Raw genomic sequence first — 15,378 nt, 5'->3', positions numbered from 1 at the left:
GCAGTAACCCTTCCTTCCCTATATGAACAATATGTCAGGTAGACCAAATCATTTATCATGACAACAAGAGGCCTGATGCGCAAAATTAGTACAAGAGTAGGCCTTCCTTCCCCTGGCTGCCAGCACCAGCTTCCCTCTAGCACCTGGGACCTAGGCTTCTCTTCTCTGGCTGCCAGCAGGCACCCGGTCCCTGGGCTGGCTTCCCTCTGGCCTCTCCTTTCTCAGGAAAAACTTCCAGAAGAAGTCCGGTCTAATTAGCATATCATCCTTTTATTCTTATAGATGTTTAAGGAGGAGTTAGAAGTAAAGTCTATTTTTCAATTTTAAAGGAATTAGATAATCTAGGCAAATTTATCATTAGCCTCAACCATCCCAACAAAGGAGATCTTGTGCTGTGGGGAAGAGAGAAGGATTTGTAAACCCAGGAGCAAGGTCCTGACTACGCTGCCTCTGTGCACCATGCACATGGGTGACCAGCAGGCAAAACCCTCAACAGGAGATCTGGGGAATAAGAGGAAGGAGGAACATTCAACTCAATGTCATTGGACAGGGCAGCAGTGAGATTCACTTCAAAGTGAAAATGACAAAACACCTCAAGAAACCCAAACAATCATGCTGTCTAAGATGGGAGTTCCAATGAACTCACTCAGGTTTCTCTTGGAGGGTCAGAGAATAGCTAATAATCACACTCCAAGAGAACTGGAAATGGAGGAGGAAGATGTGAGTGAAGTTTATCAGGAACAACAGGGGGTCATTTAATGGTTTAGATTTTCTTTTTCTTTTCTTTTCCCTCAATCCTTTCTTATTGTTAAAAATAGTTATTTTGTAATGTGGTGTTCCAGATGAAAAGCAAAAGTGACACTCCCTCCAGACTCTTTAAAACCTCTGGTAATTTGAATTCTACTGCCCAGTATTCATTATTGTTTGTTTTCATTGTGCTGAGTTAGGGTGATCAATCCTCAGCCTCCTTCACATTGCCCTCTCCTTTTGAAATATTACCTGTGCACAGGGAGGCCACTCTTTTCAGGACTGTGCATTTTGAAGCTTGTGATAAATGAGGTGGACCAATGCAAGTGATCATAATACTTCTAATTGGCCCAGAAGTCCTAGCATGTGATTGCCTCATCCTGACTATGGCTTTTAGAGGGAGGTGGGAGTTTTTCAATCAACTGAACTGTGCAATAATGACCTTTCATCATCTTGAAGCTACTCTTAACATCTGAAGGTCTGACCAAGAGAAGAGAATATCAGGTTGGAGTCAAGATGACAGATAAGGTGAAAGTAAAGACTAACACCAAAGATGGCTTCACTGAAGACAAAGCATTTCAATACTAAAGGAAAAGCTTGTCAGAAGATCCCAGAAAACTTTTAATTTTCATCAGCATTTAATAAAGTTATTCATGCAGATGTGTGTGCAACAGAACACTGCTCTTTTTTATTTTATTTGTACATTTTAGCCTGGGTTATGACTTTGTATATCAGCTTCATTAAAGTAAACAAAATGTTTTGGGGAAAAAAAGTGATCTTGGCCACGTAGCTCAGTTGGCTGGAGCATGATACAGATGTGTCAACGTTTCATGTTCAGTTCATGCCCAGTGCCCATGCAATAATCAATTTATGAATGCACAATCAAGTGAAACAAATTGATCTCTCCCTCTCTCTATTTCTCCCCCCTCCCATTCCATTACACTAAAAGCCAATTAATAAAAAGAAAAAATTATATATTTTACAAACAGCGGCCTATGTGGCTCAGTTGGTTGGGAGTGCTGTCCCATGCACCAGAAGGTCACGAGTTCCATCTGGGGTTGTGTCATGTAAGACAGCAAGTAATTCAGGTATCTCTCTCACATTGATGTTTTTCTGGCACTCTCTCTCTCTCTCCCTCTTCAAAAAAATCAAACAAACAAATATATATATACACACACACACTATAGTATCTAATAAAAAGATAATATGCAAATTAACCCTCACCCCATCCCAAAGATGGCGGCACACATAGCCACAAGATGGCAGCACCCAGTTCTCTCAGCCCCTCTGGAGTCCTGCATTCCTGGGAGGGTGGCCACTGAGAGCAGGCAGCGTGAGCAGCCTGGTGGGATGCTTGCTTCATCGCCTTGGTGATGAGACAAGCATTCTGTGCCCAGCTGCAGATAGTACTCTGGGAAGGCCAGGGGTGTGAAACACTTGGGAATTGGAGAGCCTCTGTCAGCAGGCACGGAGCAGCCAGGCCCAGAAGAGAGCTACTGGCCCACAGGTTCATGCTCGGGGCTACTAGTATATATATTAGTAGCTATCATACAACTGTTGGGGGGGTATACCATACCATTATTTGTGAGGAAGTTTTGCCAGATAAAATAATGTAAATCTCATCAGAGTTCCAAACCACCTATTTACAGACAATATATGGGATTGAGAAAACTCTGTTGAATCATTTGTCAATTTAACCAGTCAACTTGATTGGGCCACTGGATAGCCAGGTAGCAGCTGACACACTAATTCTGGGAGTGACTGTGACTGTGGAGATTTCTGGGAGAGATTAGTATTTGAATCTGTGGATGAGCAAAGCAGACAGCCCTCCACGTGTCAGTGGGCAACATCCACTCCACTGAGGACCTGAAGAGAACAAGCACCTGGGAAGGCTGAATTCACTCTCTGCTATACTCAATACACCAGCACATCCACCACCTGTCCTGGGTGCACCTGGTTCTCAGACCCACACTGGAATCTGTACCGTCTCTTCTGACTCAGGCCTTCAAGTACACCACAGTGTAGTTAACTAAAAGCCATAGAAGTCAGTTATTATGTATGTACTGTATACGTCTAATTTCATTTCACTTAGAAATATTTGATCAAAATTCCGTTGGAAGTTGTATATTTGAGGATTAAAAAAACCTTGCTGATAACTATGTTACATTGTGGTAATGAATGGCATTAGCACTGTGTAAATTGCCCTGGCTAGTTAGTTTAGTTAGTCCCAATATGCCAAGTTTTCAGATTAAATCCAAGATCAGAGCACTTACAAAAAGCAACCAATAAATGCATGACTGAATGGAACCACAAATCAATGTCTTTCTCATTCCTAATCTCTCTCTCTTTCTCTCTCTGCCTTGCCCCATCCTCTCACATTTTATAAGAAAATAAGTTAAAAAATGAAAATAATTTCTAAGAGTCTCTTTTAGAAATATATAATGAAAAGTTTACAAGTAAACTCATAGAGACTTCCTGCCCAGAAATGGCAAAATGTTGGTTCAATTATAGGGGGAAGTTGCAGAATGGTTAGTCACCCTGGCTGGCCCAGGCCTCCACTCAAGGATACAAAGTTTCAATTATGAATATGGGTTCTTCATAATGAGTTCATAAGATATTCTCTCCTATTCTGAATACCTAGAATACTCTATAATTTACTTTTTAAAAACCTAACCATTTGAATTCCATTTCTGTGTTTCTCTGCTCTCTTCTAGCAAAGAAGGTTTCTTTTACTCCCCTCCTTAGCTTCATCCATATCCCTTCATCTCAGAGCTCTCAGTTCCACTTCAACTCCTTTCTCCCCCACAGTTGTTTCAAACTGGTGCCCTTTCTCCCCTCCAAATCTATCATCTGCTTCCCTGTTCCCACATCCCATCCCCACCCAACAAATCTCCCATAAAGAGATTAAGAAAAGACCAAGGCTGGCATTAAAGTTCCATCTGCTTGTAGGTTATGTGGGCTGGATTTCAGGTTTGATCTCAGTCAGCCTGAGTCACTGGGGGTGGAATTTTTGATCATCTCTTCCTCCAGAGACAGATGCAACCAAGAAAATAGCTCTCAGCTTCCCTTTCAGTTTGGTGTCAGCATACACATCAACATAGGTAAACCTCTTGGAACCTCTGGTTTTATTTATTGTATATATATATATATATATATATATATATATATATATATATATATTTCTATCTCTCTCTCTTCTTCTCTTTTTCTCTTCGAAATCAACTGATTTCACAGAGAAGAAGAGAGAGAGATATAAACATCAATGATGAGAGAGAATCATTTATTAGCTGCCTCCTACAAGCCCAACACTGGGGATGGAGTCCCCAACCCGGGTATATGCCTTAGACCAGTGGTCACCAAACTCATTAGTCAACGGAGCTAGGTGGTGCCACCATCTTTGTCATGGAGTCACAGTTAATTTGCATTTTACCCTTTTATTAGTATAGATTATTAATATAGATAACTGATTTGGACTACATGACATGCTGTTCATACAGGGAGGGAAGGGATAATGCTGATAGAACTTTTAATGGTGATATCTTTTTGTCCACAGAAACCACTTATGATTTGCATGTTGCTTGTTTTTTTTACCAGATTATACAGCCGATCTTCACTTGGGGAGCCTGACATTAGATACAGGAGAAGGTGACAGGAAGTCTGGATGTCAACTGTCCACTGGAACTCTGTTTAGAAGTTCCTAGTTACTTTCACAGAGGAGGAGGCCTGAGCAACCTCAGCTTCTCACATTTCCTCACTCCTGCAGGATCACACGGACTGAAGAGAGTCTCTTCTGATAGACACCTCACTGCACAATGTCCTTTGCAGCTTCCCTGGCCAAGCTCCACGCAGAGGCCAGCTGTCCCATCTGCCTGGATCACCTGAGAGACCCAGTGACAATTGCCTGTGGACACAACTTCTGTTCCTCCTAAACCCACCAGCGCTGGGAAGGTCTACAAAGCACATTTCCCTGTCCTGTCTGCCTCCACCACTGCCCTGACAGAAGCTTGAAGAGGAACACCCAATTATGCTACATGACTGAGATTGTTCAGCAGATCCCCACCTCAGGGAGCCAGAGGAAACTGCAGGAAGAAATACCCCTGTGTGGGAAGCTCCATGAGCCTCTGACCCTCTTCTGTGAGAAGGACCTGGAGCTGCTGTGTGCCCAGTGCAGGGTCTCGTCCCACCACCAGGATCAGCCCCTGATCCCCATTGAGGAAGCTGCAGCTAGTCACAGGAGGATGCTCAAAAGGCACATTGGGGCCCTCACCAATAACCTTGAAAATGCTGAAATGGTATATACACACCAAGTTTTAAATACTTGGGAAGTGAAGGGATAGAGGGAAAAGTGGAGGAAGGAATTGTATTGTGAATGTAAACAATTTAAGTATTCCTTGGAAATAGAGCAAGATGAGATTGATATTGATCTGCTTATAAAACAGAATGATGCTGAAGAAAAACTAATTGAAAATGAAAGGCACATTTCAAACCACATGTTCAGGCTAAGCAATCTGTTAAGTGAAATAGAAGAGAAGTGTTCGCAGACAGACCTGGATTTACTTATAGGTATTGAAAGTATCCACAACAGGTATGAGAACTTAGAGCCTCCAGTATTCTTTGCATGTGAATTAAAGAAGGAGAGTTTCTTTCTCCTCCCACATCATTTGGGCCTGCATAAAATGATCTGCTTGTATCAGGTAGATTTGACACTGGATCCTGAAACTGCCCATCCAAGTCTCGTTATCTCAAGAGATAGAGAAAGTGAGGTCTCTAGGACATCATTTGATCTTCATCATTCCCAGGCACGCACTTCTTACCCAGCTGTCCTGAGTTGTGAGGGTTTTGATGCTGGCAGGCATTTTTGGCAGGTGGAAATAGGAGGCTCAGGGGCATGGTTCTTAGGTGTGCTTAAAGAACCTTTCCCCAAAAAAGAAAAAAAAGAATCTTTCCCCAGAAATACTCTCATATCACCTTCCTCAAGCAATGGATGCTGGACTCATACATTTAGCACTTCCCCTACTGTCCAAAAAAGTTTGGCGTTTTTATGGACTATGAGTTGGGAGAGGTTTCATTTTATAATTTGCAAAAGTGGTCATTCTTGTATGGAATCACTGGTATATTTACAGGAAAACTTATGCCTTATTTCTCCATTGCATCTTCTTCAGAATATCTTCTAATCAATATCATCAGAGTATAGTGATAAAAAAATTTGGAAGAAATTTTGTATGTGCTTATTTTCTTCCCTTGTTATATAAAGGAATACTTATAATAAAGATCCTGATTCCAGTTTTGAGGTTTGAATGTGGAAAGATTTTAGGATGCACCCTTCTCCTCCCTGACCTTAAACCTAGGAAAGTTTATGAGAAAGTCCAAGTGCTGATGAGAAAGTCGGGTGCAGAGGGGAAGTTTCATGCAAGCTTCCACCAATAACACCCACTAGCCATGAACACTGCTAGCTAGTCCCTTTTCCCTGGGCTCTCAGTCATTTGGGACCTACTCCAATATCCACCCTTCTGTCCCAAAACCTCATCCTGTGAGTAATAAACTTTTTTGTACTCTCCTGGTTTGTGGTGAGTCATCAGGGAACATCTGAAACCAATTTTGGATCGCTCTACCCTGACTGCAAGCTGAGCACGACCATTGACATTGTGAGCAGGATTGTCCAGATATGAAGTCCCCACAGGCTTCCTCCTCTGACGTTGGGTTGTAACACATCCTGGCTCCCTAGAGGGTGTCCTTGGAGTTTGCTCCACATTTGCTGAGTTCTAGGGAGGCTGTGTTGTAGTTTTAACTGATCTAAGAAGTTTTGGTAAGAAACACATTCTAGCCCAGCAGTGGTGTCTCAGTGGTTGAGCACAGACCTATGAACCAGGAATCACGGTTTGATTTCTGGTCAAGGCACATGCCCTGGTTGCTGGCTGAATTCCCAGTAGGGAGCATGCAGGAGGCAGCCAATGGATAATTTTCATGATTGATGTTTCTCTTTCCCTCTTTTCTGAAACCAATAAGTTTTATTTTATTTTTTTAAAGAAACACGTTATTTACTTTTTATTATTTTCCATATAATTTTCTTGGAATTCTAATTGTCTTTTATTTGTCTCATAAAATTTTCATGTACAGGGCTGAGCAAAAGCTGGTTGAGAGTAGTGATACAAACATGTACAGTAATGAATAACAAATAATATAAGAATAAACTTTTGCATATTACCCACTGTAAATACTGCATACTTCTGTTTTAAATCCTCACCTGATGATATGTTTGTTGATATAGAGAGAGAGGAAGAGGAAGAGAGAGAGAAAAAAACATCTATGTGAAAGAGAAGGACTAATCAGTACCTTCCTGTACTTGCCCTGTCTAGATTGAACCTGAAAACTATGTGCCCTGAATGGCATTCCAAATCTGCGACCTTTTTGGTGTAAGAGACCACATTCCAACAAACTGAGCCACCTGGCCAAGGCTATAAACCTGCCTTTGACAATCCCTGTATGACCTCCAAAGGTCACACAGTTGCTTTTTTTTTATATATATTTTTATTGATTTTTTACAGAGAGGGATAGAGAGTTAGAAACATCGATCAGATGCCTCCTGCACACCCCCCACTGGGGATGTGCCCGCAACCAAGGTACATGCCCTTGACCAGAATCGAACCCGGGACCTTTCAGTCCGCAGGCCAACACTCTATCCACTGAGCCAAACCGGTTTTGGCAGCACACAGTTGCTTTTGACCTTATGTGAAATTGCCCACCTTTGAGAGCATGCTTCTGTTTGTATGCCTGTATGTGTATTGTTTACAATGTTTGGAAATAAAGTTGTAGTTTGCATATCTTTGTACTGTTTGTCTATCTCCATATCTTGAAAAGATGCTCAGCAGGGCTTTTATTGAGGTATAAGGGACCACTGCCTTGATCAGAGTCGCCCTGCTATGCTGTGGTGATCTCAGGTGCTTATTCTTGTAAAGTGTAATGGAGGCCAGCAGGGCGCTGCTCCATTACCCACCAGGGATCTAACACCCTCAGTCATGTGTTGTCACAGCACGGGTCACTACAACTAGGGAAAGAGGGAGCACTGAAGGGCCACCGTGAGAACTGAAGGCCAACACTAGGAAGAGACACACTCTTTTCTCTTTTTCCATTTTCTAAAAGCCATTGCAAGGCCCTACTTCTCTGCAAGGGGTGAAGGAGAATGCATGTGTTGGGAGGTAAAAAGCTACTGTTTGCCACAATTCCTGAATCCAACTAGACATCAGTGAAATGTACCTTACTGGTGGGTGCTAGAATGAAAAGTTCTTAAAACTTGTAAATAGATTAACATGGGCATCTACAATAGTTTGACTTAATCCTATAGCAGATATTTCATTTAAGTAAAATAAGCCTTAAAACATTCGTTATTTGGTAGCAAGGTAAAGCTCTATTATTTTGAAATGTTGGTGATCCATTAGAAAACGAATCATTGAGACTAATGTCTAAATACAACGGGATGAATGGGGCCCTGGGAACAGGTGGAGAGGTCAAGCTGGCTGGGGCTTTGGTATCGAGGGTCCGGAAATGGTGGAGGGGGGCAGGCTGGAGGATCTGAGTGCTCAAAAGTGGAGGAGGGAGGAGAGTTGGGGGATGGCTGGTCCAGAATGCGTTGGGCAGAAACTGCGGAGGGGGGCGGGGGAGCCACCCTCCCCTATAGATGCCAGGGCAGGAGGCAGTGCTTCCTGAGCGAGGCTAGCCCAGTACGCTGGGATGTAAGAGGAGGCATCAGGGTGGGATGGGGTCCATGACAAGCTGGATTTGGCCTTATTTTCCCGGGTCACTTGGGGCTCGCAGGCTCCTGGTCCCAGGCAAGTGCCCAGCCCAGGAGCACATCTGCCCTGGGAACTGAGAACTTGCCCTGAAGTGCGCCTGGTCTGATAGCCCTGGCTTCTTGTGCATCCTGGGCACCATGCTGCTGGGCTCCACTCTATCCTGCAGGGGCGCATGAGGCAAATCTCCCCTCCTTGCGGGTCCTCTATCTTGGCTCTGAAGGGCTGTGGACCTGGCTCGGCTGCAATGGGCAGGCCAGCAGCCAGTGTCCCATGGACAGACCTGTGACCATCATCACCAGAAAACTGACTTTGGAAAAACAATGGGATGTTTTGAATTTAGGCAGGCATGTTAGGAATGAAAGGACTTTTGAGTCATCTTTCTTAGATGGATAAAAAGCAGAATACTAGAATACAGTGCCCTCTTTTACAGGGTACGGAGTGATAGCATCATTGCAAAATTTATATCTTAAGTATATTACATTTTTAGGGGAAACATATTTGTGTCTATAACTAACTGAATTCCCTTACTGGCACAAAATAAAATTAGTGACCTTGAAAAATGAAAAGTTGAGAGTTACATTAAAGCACTAATTTGGATTAATAAATTAATAGATATATTACTGGGCCCTTAGCAATGAATGAGGTCCATCAGGCAAGACATGAAACAGTTCCAGCCCTGCAAGTGCAGATGGCGGCGCCCAGTCCTCTCAGCCCTCTCGGAGTCCCCCAGTCCCAGGGGGGCGGCTGCTGAGAGCAGGCAGCATGAGCAGCTTGGCAGAATGCTTGCATTGTCACCGTGGCAACAAGGCAATCATTCTGCTTTGGCCGCAAATGGGCCTCTAGGCCACAAGAGCCTCTGGGCAGCAGGCGCAGAGCGGATAGGCCCTGCAGAGAGCTACTGGCGCACGGATTTGTGTGCAGAGCTACTAGTATATATATAAAAGGCTAATATACTAAGTGTCCCACCTATTGTCCGACTGGTCGCTATGACACACACTGACCATCAGGGGGGCAGACACTCAACGCAGGAGCTTCCAAGTTGCAGTGACTTGTCAGCGGTGGTTTTCCGATGATGCACCCCAAAACCAGAAAGTCCGGAGCCACGTGATTCCAACTTTGGCTGTGGGCTATGTTGTTGCTGGGACACTGTTAGCCCTGAATCTGGCTTATTGCACACTTGGATTTATGTTCCAAACCTGTATAACAGAAACTTTGCAGAGTGCCCTCTCACACATTGGGTCCCCTCAGGGGATGTCAGAGAGCCAGTTTCGGCCAATCCCCACAGGCCAGGCTGAGGGACCCCATCTGATCCCTGCAAGCCAGGCTGGGGGACCCCACCTGCTGGAGGGACTGTGCTCACTCTACAGACACTGGGGAGGGACCTTGATAGGCTGGCTGCAGGGCTTATCAGCCCGGCTAGTCCAGTCCCACCTTGCCAGCCACCTTCTAATAATTTCCTTTCGAAGTGCACGAATCCGTACACTGGGTCACTAATTTCTAAGAACAATAAAAATTCCTCTTTTTTTACCTGGAAGTAGATTTGAGACTCATATATTTAAAGAACACTTGATTTTTAAGGGTGGGATCCATGAACTGACCGTGTATGGAAATAAAATGAATATCTAAGTAAAATGAGAGACTTAGAAAAATGCATGCAATAAATGCTTCTTGGTTGATGCTAAGCTACTACAGAATTCTTCAAAATATACTACAGAGCTATGATAATCAAAACAGCATGGTACTGTCAGAGAAACAGACACACAGATCAATGGAACAGAACAGAGAGCCCAGCTATAAAACCACACATATATACACAGATAATTTTTGACAAAGGAGCCAGAAATGCACATTGGAGTAAAGATAGTCTCCTCAATAAGTGGTGCTGGGAAAGCCACATTTAAAGGAATGAAACTAGATTGTAGTTTGTCCCCATGTACAAAAAATTAATTCAGAATGGATCAAAAAAAGACATAGGAACCACAACTATAGGTCACATAAAAAAATATCGGTACAAAACTTATGGTCCTGGGTGGTAGAGAATATTTATGGACTTGACCTCAAAGGCAAGGGAGCTAAAGGAATGGGACTATATCAAACTGAAGAGTTTCTGCATAGCAAAAGAAACAGGTAGCCAACTAGATGGGAGGTGATATTTGCAAACAGTAGCTCTTGACAAAAGATTCATTTCCAAAATATATAAAGAACTAAAAAAACTCAATACCAAATAAATAAACAATCCAATCAAAAAGTGGGTAGAGGACCTGAAAATATACCTCTCCCAAGAAGACATACAAATAGCAAATAGATATATGAAAAAAATGTTCAACTTTACTGGCAATCAGGGAAATGCAAATTAAAACTACAATGAGATACCACCTTACACTAGTTAGAGTGGCCATTATCAACAAGACAAGCAAGAACGAGTGTTGGAGAGGTTGTGGGAAAAAGGGAACCCTCATTCACTGCTGGTGCAAATGTAGACTGGTACAACCACTATGAAAAGCAGTCTGATGATTCCTCAAAAAATAAAACAATAGAGCTACCATATGACCCAACAATCCCACTCCTGGGTATATACCAAAAAAAAAAAAAACCCTCAAAATCATTTATATACAAGGTATATGCACCCCTATATAAGTATTTCTCTCTCTTGGACTGCATACAGCATGGCTAGAGAGCAGACACAAGTCCTGAGTAGGGGCGATGGGGAATTGAGAAAATGAAAGAGACAGAGATAGAGACAGTAGGGAAAGCCGAGACCAGGTGGAACAGCTGGCCTCTGATGGAGAGACAGTGACCCAGAGCCAGTGCAGCACATTTATTTTATACAGTATGATTCTAGGAAGTTTTACTAGAGTTTAAGACAAAGTAAATTATGTGAAATCATGGTTAAAGATAAAGCTGCAATTCTTCTTTCTTGTGGCTTCTTTGTAATTGTCACTCTTGGCTAAGCCCGGATAATTGTGTCCATTCATTGTGCCTGGCTGAACTTAAATAATGAAACCCAGCCCCTGGCACCTGAGTTAAGGGTCAGGCTGACAACATACCTGCCTCTGGCATGGTATGTTTCCAGGACATGGCTCTGCCAATGCCACTGGACTCAGCTGAGCTTTTTAAAAATGCTGATGTGCCTTCCCAGGCACTCTCTACACCCCTATATTCATTGCAGCATTATTCATGGTGGCCAAGAGTTGGAAACAGCGAAAGTGCCCTACAACAGATGATTGGATAAAGAAGATGTGGTATATACACACAATAGAGTACTACACAGTCCTAAGAAACAATGAAATGGCGTTATCTACAATAACATGGATAGACCTTAAGAACATTATGTGAATTGAAATAAGTCAAACAGAGAAAGCTAAGAACTATATGATTTAACTCATATGCGGACTATAAAACTAAAACTTATGTACACAAACAGCAGCATAGTTGTTGCCAGAGGGAGGTAGATGGGGGAAGAAAGGGGTCCTATATGAGATGACAGGAGAAGATTTGTCTTTGGATGGTGGGCACATGGTTCTATAAAAAGATTTTGTAAATGAGTAATCCATACATGTAACCTATATGTTCATGTAGACTAATGTCATCCCAATGAAATGTTTAAAAATGGAGACAAAATAGTGAAACTGAAGAAATTATTTGTATTCAGGAGGCATCTTCCCTTCACCATTCACTTGCGGATGGTGAATTAGAGAATGATGGGGTGCTATTTGTATGGATTTACTATATTTCCTGTCAGATCCATTGGACAGTGTATTTGAAATAGACATCATGTATTTATTGAACATCAAATGAGAGACAGAGAGAAGAAACTGTATTGTAGGTCCCAACCCCTTCAATGTAGTCAGGGAACATAATACAAGGTAGCATAAGAAATATTCCAACTAAATATTAAGGGTAGTATGTTTCATAAAAATTTTAAAGTATCCGAAACCGGTTTGGCTCAGTGGATAGAGCGTCAGCCTGCGGACTGAAAGGTCCCAGGTTCGATTCCGGTCAAGGGCATGTACCTTGGTTGCGGGCACATCCACAGTAGGGGGTGTGCAAGAGGCAGCTGATCAATGTTTCTCTCTCATCGATGTTTCTAACTCTCTATCTCTCTTCCTTCCTCTCTGTAAAAAATCAATAAAATATATTTTTTTAAAAAGAAAGAAAACACTGGTCTAGACAAGATTTATAGAGAACATAAGTTTTGTTTGGTTGGGATCTTGAAAGATGAGTTGGATTCTGAAAAGATTAAAGAGTGTATTTGTGGGCATTCCAGAAATCCCATTCAGGCTAGAGGAAAAGGAGCATGAAATGAAAGTCATGGAAACAGCCATTACACTTCCATCAGCACCTTGCACTCTACCACCTGACTTAGCAGGCCTTTGAGTGTGGAATTGTGCTTTGAAAATGCGGTTATATTAGCGCTGAGTTTCTTTTCAATAGCCTTTTCTGCATCTGCTAATCTTGAAAGAACTGCTTCTTTACCTCATTCTAAAAACTGTCGCAGGTGATCAACTTCAGAGAGTAATTCCAGCCTTTGGGTCTCCACCTTCTCTCTCAGTTCTAAGGGTTTTTTGCTTTCAATACTTACTGATTTATAAATGTTTGCCACCTGCTTCCTCAGGGGCTCAATGTAATTGCTTAGCCCAGGCATCCTCAAACTACAGCCCGCGGGCCACATGTGGGTGTTTTTGCCGTTTTGTTTTCTTACTTCAAAATAAGATATGTGCAGTGTGCATAGGAATTTGTTCATAGTTTTTTTTAAACTATAGTCCGGCCCTCCAATGGTCTGAGGGACAGTGAACTGGCCCCCTGTTTAAAAAGTTTGAGGACCCCTGGATTAGCCTTTGCCTGTGATGAGAGGCAGCCTCCCCCTTGGACCTCACCTGATGGCCCTGGTGGTCAGGGGGCTGAGTGCACAGGGGACACAACAGCTCTAGGTCCTCCTCACAGAAGAGGGTCAGGGCCTGGTTGTGCTGCTCACACAAGCGCCTCTCTTCCTGCCTCTTCTTCTTGCCCCTGGTGGACTGGAGAATCTTGGCCATGTCAACCATCCTTCCCAGCTGGGTGTTGCTCCTCAAGCACCTCTCTTGGCATGGGTGACGGCACACAGAGCAAGGGAACCTGTGCTGCATATCAGCCCAGGACTGCTGGATGCAGGAGCGACAGAAGTTGTGCCCACATTCGATGGTGACAGGGTCTCGCAGGCCATCCAGGCAGATGGGACAGTTGATTTCTGCCGGGAGTCTTGCCAGAACTGCGTCAACTGCCATTGGGCCCTGAAGGAAGGACAGCACTGAGGTGGGTTTCTTCGGGAAGCTGAGCTCTGCAGTGAGAAGTGGATGCACTGGAAATCTCAGTCCTTACTTTGCTGGTGGCCCGTGAGTCCTGTGAGTCACCAGACCTTTTAATTCCAGCTGCCAAGAGAATTCCTTCCCCCAACCTGCAGCCAGTCACAGCTCAGCTGGACACCGCTCCTCCAGATTTAAAATCTCATAGAACATGAAGCCAACTAAGCAGCTTTCTTGGTCAGAAGAGCAGTCCTTACCTGAAATTATTAGTTGCTTTGTGAAAGAAGATATTCCTTCCTTAAATCCCTGGGTTTATTTCAAGTGGCTCCACCCTCTACCACACTCCAGTCAAACACAGATTTCTCTCTCCTGTAAGAAATAAGGTGAGCCCCCAAATTCTGGGGTCCTGGTAGAACACAAACATACTCGGGGGCCAGGCAGCAAGGCAAATATCTTTACGTCTAGGTAGAAGGGTACACACAGGTGGTCTGGAAGCACGTGCACACCGAGCAGGTATTCTGCTTGGATTTATAATCCCTGAAGCATGTGACCTCATGAGGTGGGGTGAGGGGAGATTATAATGGGCTACCCATTAAAGCCTTGTAGTCTAGGGCTATATATTTGCTACAAGCCTGTCTGTGACATCACCTGATTGATTCCCTCAATTGTTCTTGCCCATCAAAGGTCCTGAACTTTCCCGTTTCTATGTGTCCTCTCTGTGTTTCTGTGCTGAACTTCCTGTTTCAGTGTCAGTACACCTTATTGCTGTAGGCCCTCCTTTGGTTTTCCATGACTCCACTTTGGAGTCCAGAAACATTTTATTATTTCTGCTTGGTTGCTTCCTGTGGTTAGGCTACCTCAAAATGCCACATCTGCCCCACCTATGTTCCACCTGCCTTTGTTTCAAGTTAACCCTCTCAAATTCATACATCTGGAGTTCCCATCTCCTTCAGGGCAAGTTTTTGGATGTCTTTGAGTGACAGAGCAACCCATTCCATAGATGTGCTCCTGAATGTTCATAGTGTGTTCTCTGGTCACTACCTCATGGATGGCACAAAGGCACTTCTTTTCTTCACCGTTTTTTGCTAGAGCCATTATGCCAGGCCCAAGTTGGAAAGAAAGCAAAGACTTTATTTTTACTATTATTTTTTAAAAACATATTTTTATTGATTTCAGAGAGGAAGGAAGAGGGAGAGAGGCAGAAACATCAATGATGAGAGAGAATCATTGATTGGTAGACTTCTGCAAACCCCCACTGGGGATCAAGCCCACAACCCTGGTTTGTGCCCTTGACCAGAATCCAACCCGGGACCATTCACACGGCAGGCTGGTGCTCTATCCACTGAGCCAAATCAGGCAGGGCAAGATTTTACTTTTAATTTCAGTTTCTTCCTCAGCAAAGATGGGATTAAAGGGTGCTGAGAAATTCAAGGGATGATTACAAAGGAGCACATTAGATTATGCATATTAACAAGGTTATTATGCCCTAGCCTACAGGAATAAGAGGAGATCCAATCAACCAGGTTTCTGAAGATCCTCTTATCTCCACCCTTGCCCAC

The 15,378-nt window shown here is 43.4% G+C and overlaps 3 pseudogenes across 3 annotated transcripts; 2 read left to right on the top strand and 1 right to left on the bottom strand.

The window, feature by feature from the left end:
- Positions 1–465: 465 nt before the first annotated feature.
- LOC307099009 (small ubiquitin-related modifier 1-like) lies at positions 466–767 on the top strand (annotated as a pseudogene). The gene has a single exon. The product of its transcript is annotated as a small ubiquitin-related modifier 1-like (transcript).
- Positions 768–4,559: 3,792 nt separating this feature from the next.
- LOC307099179 (tripartite motif-containing protein 60-like) lies at positions 4,560–5,941 on the top strand (annotated as a pseudogene). The gene has a single exon. The product of its transcript is annotated as a tripartite motif-containing protein 60-like (transcript).
- A 6,920-nt stretch (positions 5,942–12,861) lies between these two features.
- On the bottom strand, positions 12,862–13,801 carry LOC307099043 (tripartite motif-containing protein 75-like; annotated as a pseudogene). Its single transcript has 2 exons — positions 13,362–13,801; positions 12,862–13,168 (listed from the first exon to the last, which is right to left on the bottom strand). The product of its transcript is annotated as a tripartite motif-containing protein 75-like (transcript).
- Between the last annotated feature and the right edge of the window lie 1,577 nt (positions 13,802–15,378).

The sequence above is a fragment of the Cnephaeus nilssonii genome, assembly GCF_951640355.1.
Source record: "Cnephaeus nilssonii genome assembly, chromosome: 5".
In the NCBI taxonomy this organism is placed as follows: Eukaryota; Metazoa; Chordata; class Mammalia; order Chiroptera; family Vespertilionidae; genus Cnephaeus; species Cnephaeus nilssonii.
Note: the sequence above shows the minus strand (reverse complement) of the source record. Positions and strands in the feature narration are given on the sequence as shown.